The 4619-nt window shown below is 38.5% G+C and overlaps 1 non-coding gene across 1 annotated transcript; it reads left to right on the top strand.

Annotated features, from left to right (window-relative positions):
- Nucleotides 1-2055: 2055 nt before the first annotated feature.
- TRNAW-CCA (transfer RNA tryptophan (anticodon CCA)) lies at nt 2056-2127 on the top strand. The gene has a single exon. It is a non-coding gene; the product is annotated as a tRNA-Trp (tRNA).
- The last annotated feature ends 2492 nt before the right edge of the window (nt 2128-4619 follow it).

Here is a 4619-nt window from a genome sequence, read left to right as displayed (position 1 = left end):
CGCTCTAATATATTAGTAATGGCAAAGCATCCATCAAAAGTACGGAGCTTTCCTCGCAAAATAAATCAAGATACTACGGCCCAAAAAGAAAGCAGTAGTCCAAAAACTCACCAAGTCTTAGCATCCGCAATTAGTAACGTTTAGCATACACTTTATCGCCTGGCTGTTGCTTAGTCGCCATCGGCTATAAAAAATTGTGTAGCCGGCTATAGAAGCTGTTGGAAATCTTACAGCCGGCCGTAGGTCTATGGTATTTTGGAACACAGATTCTACTGCCAATTTTTACCAGGGTATTGTCTTGCAGATGGACAAATTCAGCAGTGTGTTGTAAATTTCCTCTGCAGCTAATTTAATGAAAATTTTGGAAATTATTCGTTTAGCTTAACTTAAAATTTTAATAAAATATAAATAGAATCAAATAAGATATTAAAAACAGAAATCTTAATAATCCAAAAGTAAAATTACTAGTGTGTCACTTCATTCTCCTAACAAAAACAAAGCATATCAGCTTTTCAAACGACGGAATATTTTTTGGTCGTAAAAACGTGTTTCCTGGTGGTTTCAATGGCTTTTTATTTATTTATTTTTTATCAATGCTCCATAGCAATGGGCTATATCGACGGTAAAACTCGTATCTCGACCACGTATCTCGTTTGCGGTGTTTAAAAATCTCCGCTCCCATTTTTTTTTCTTAATCAATAACATTCCTTGACATTTTTGCAAAGTTTTCTTCGCATGGAGAGGAAGAAACATGGACATTTTCAAGAATTGACGTTGAGCAGTAGTTTTCCATTAAGTCGAAAATGTCGTAAACCGCGATTCGGTCTGGTAGTTTCACCGTCAATTTGTAAGAAAATGAATACATGTACATTCTGCCGTGCTAAGGAAAAACGCCGTATGAGCCTTTAAAGGTTGCCAAATTTCCTTTGATAAAATACAAATTATCGGGCATATCTGTGAATATTTTCCCTCCAATTTTTCGGTAAATTTTATTCGCAATCAGATCTAAATTATCTGAAAATTTCAAGAGATAATATTCATGATTCTCCTCAAAAATAAACAATTTGTTGGAGGAAATTTGGCAACTAGCGGATGTTCATACGGCGTTTGTTCTTAGCATGACAGCATTCATGTTCGCAAGTAGAACAAGCCCTGGCAGTATGGCAACACTTAATATTGAGTCCTAAAATGCGGTGCAATATAAAGGTGAAGCGAGCACTATTTTACTGTGGAATTATCTCCTGATTGGAAGAATTGGTACGCAGGCTGGCAGTGTTTATTGCGGTTCGATTACAATAATAGTGACGAAACACTGTGCAAGAGAGGACGCGGTGTGACATCCTGCGGTTCATGACTGTGTCACCAAGCCCTTGTAAAAACCGCGTACTTGCCGCGGGTTTCCGTTGGAGTAAAGCGATTCTTACTCAGCACGGCACACGGTAGATCGAGTCAAGAGGAGAGATAGGACATGATGAGGAAACTTTGAAAGCATACATCTTCCTCACTATGGATCAAAAGAATTTAAAAGCGGAGGAATTGGGTTTCTCGTACAATGTCCTACATGAAACACTCCTTGGAATGTATAATATGACAAACTAAACATCAAAATTCGTAGTTTTAGCCAAACATTGCACAGTTTGCACCACTGTGTGACTCTGTGGCGTAGCGCCCGAGCTCCCGCGCACCCCTTCACCGCTATCCCACCGATACCATACCCCGCCAGCCCTCCTGCTAACACTGCGATGGAGCGCCGCACAATGGTATGCGTTGTTAGAAGAGTTGGACATGACATTTTTCACTGTTTTTGATGCTTACTTCGTCACATTACAAACATCACGGGGTGGTTCTTCTAGTAAATTTTACAAGGAAACCAATGATGATGCTTTCCAAATGCTTTATTTTGTTTAAATGATGCAATATAAGCTTTTAAAGTGTGCATATCATGTCCGATCTCTTCAATATACGGGTTCCGCTGTGCGTTGCGGCTCATCGATTTCTTGGGAGCTTGAAAAGCTTGTGCTTATTTACAGCAATTTAACCACCTCGTATTCAGAGGACTTCGTGGCGCAACGGTAGCGCGTCTGACTCCAGATCAGAAGGTTGCGTGTTCAAATCACGTCGAGGTCACAGGATATTTTTGATTGATTTTCGGAGGGAATTTCGAGCATTGCGTACAGGTCTTGTGATTGGACGGACTCTACGGCACTTGGAGAAAGAAAATGTCAATCCTTTGCTTATTTAGGACCCTATTACCGATTTGCTTGTAATGAAATGGATTATGTGCAACAAGGAAGTACTATATCCGAATTATTTTAGAAACAGCATAAGTGACATTAATTTCTTATTGCAGACAGTTTGAGAAATGCCTCGGCGGTCGTTTGATGAACTGTCCGCTTACTTAAGACAGTATGATTGATGTGCTTGCGATGATTAGGACTATGGATACATTAAATATTTTAAGGCTGTCTTAATTTAGAAATAACATTGGCGCCATTAGTTTCCTCATGCAAATAGGTGCTTTCAAGTGGAATAGCGCAATGCTGCTAGAGCAAAAATTTTTACGTCTCATATCAGCTGAGTTCTTTTTAGATTTTTTCATATCCTCCGTGCGCCCTTATTAAAATGGATAAACAGAACAAAAATAAATAAAAAAAGTAAATGAAAAAAATAAAAAACGTACTCCAAATAATTTTTTTCCTTGCTAAATATCCCTATATCCCTTTGCTTTCATGTATGAGCCTGAAATAATAGTTCTTTATTGTAAATTGCAAAGCATCTATACTTGACTGCTTATGACTGTTCGGTATGCAGTATGATTTTCAGCGCACCCATATGATGGGTACTTAAGACCCAGGATGATAGTTTGGGAATACTGACATTTTTTTGACAGGCCGGTTGCGGAACTCAATATTGAAAATAAATTTAAAAAAAAAAAAAAAAAAAAAAAAAAAAAAAAAAAAAATTATAATACAACATGAACGCAGGAATAAAATATATACACGCAACAAGGAAAAGACAGGAACTACAAGGCAATTTCATATCACCAATTCCAAACTCTTCACGTAATCTTCTCACGTGGCACTTTCAGAAGTAGTAAATAAAAAACACAAAGTTTAGTGACACAAGAATGTTTCAAAATTCAGTATTATCTGAGCCTTTTTTGAACCGTAGATAGCGGAACGCTCCTTCAACTTAAAACAATGCGAAGAACAATAGAAGAATATACGAGGTAGGGTTGAAACCTAACATGCAACTATTTTAACTCCGCGGTGGGCCAGGTTGCATACGCCAAATTGTGTAGGCGAAATCTGAGATCTGCCCACGGCTTACGCGCAGTATACGCGCTCACTGCGATTTAAAATTGGATTACAATTTGCAATAAGGAGCTTCTATCTCTGACTCTTCCATAAAAGCACCGTTCTGCCTAGGGAATCCAATGACATATATGATGTAACTAAAATGAGCTAGAAATAGTAGTTCCTTATTGCAAAATGTAGTCCAAGTATAGCTTCCATCGCCTTGCTAAGGCGCAGGAATACGACTATTTGAACTCTCCGGAACGCGTAAGGTATCACGCCGCAATTGAAGGCGTTTGCTAGTTTACTATCTTTGCACAACAGGATTTTCTGGTCCCATAACGTTCGGAGCATGGAAGAAAGGGAATGACTGATCTTCCGAGCTACTTCCACGGTTACGCGCGCATCCCCATGTTTTAAATTTTTGTATATTACTTTCTCGAATGTCCGTCGATTTCACAATCAACTAGAAAATTGATCGTGAACACGAAATTTGCTCGGACATGATTTGGTTCTAATTTCAGCTTTTTAAACATATTCTGTTACCAAATTGTTTTGTATTATATTGTTGATTTGAGTTCCTTTTTATATTTAGTTTAATTACTCCTGCTTCTTAATATTTAATTATTTGGCAAAATTATCCATTTGCGAAATACAATCCTGGCTTTAGCGCCCATAAACTACGGCCTTAACGGTCGAAACTGACGTAGCGGTAGCGGCACAGGAAAACCGAAAAACCAAGCGGCGACGCTACTTCAATATTTAGCTTCCATCGCCTTGCTAAGGCGCAGGGATACAACTATTTGAACTCTCCGGAACGCGTGAGGTATCACGCCTCAATTGAAGGCGTTTTCGAATCTTCTGTTTTTACATAACGAGATTTTCTGGTCCCATAACATTCAGAGCGTGGAAGAAAGGGAATGACTGATCTTCCGAGATACTGCCACGGTTACGCGCGCATCCTCTTGATTTGATTTTTTGTGCCTTGCTTTTGTTCCAGTTAATTATGAGATCAAAATTTGCTCGGACGTGCTTTGGCTCAAATTTAAGCTTTACATACACATTTTTTATCGCAGTTTTTTGAATTTTATTGTTGATTTGAGTAACTTCTATTTGGTGAAATTCCTACAGCTTCCTTGTTTTTAATTCTTCCATACAAATTATCCATTTGCTAAATACTAGCTTAGCTTGAGCGCCCTTACACTATGCTGTCAAAACTGCAGTACTGGAAAGGAATAACCCGAAATGGCTAGCAGGAAAGCTGCTTCAATATTAATCTTCTATCTTCTTAGTAAGGCGCAGGGATACAACTATTTGAACTCT

This window comes from Bemisia tabaci, chromosome 2, assembly GCF_918797505.1.
Source record: "Bemisia tabaci chromosome 2, PGI_BMITA_v3".
In the NCBI taxonomy this organism is placed as follows: Eukaryota; Metazoa; Arthropoda; class Insecta; order Hemiptera; family Aleyrodidae; genus Bemisia; species Bemisia tabaci.
Note: the sequence above shows the minus strand (reverse complement) of the source record. Positions and strands in the feature narration are given on the sequence as shown.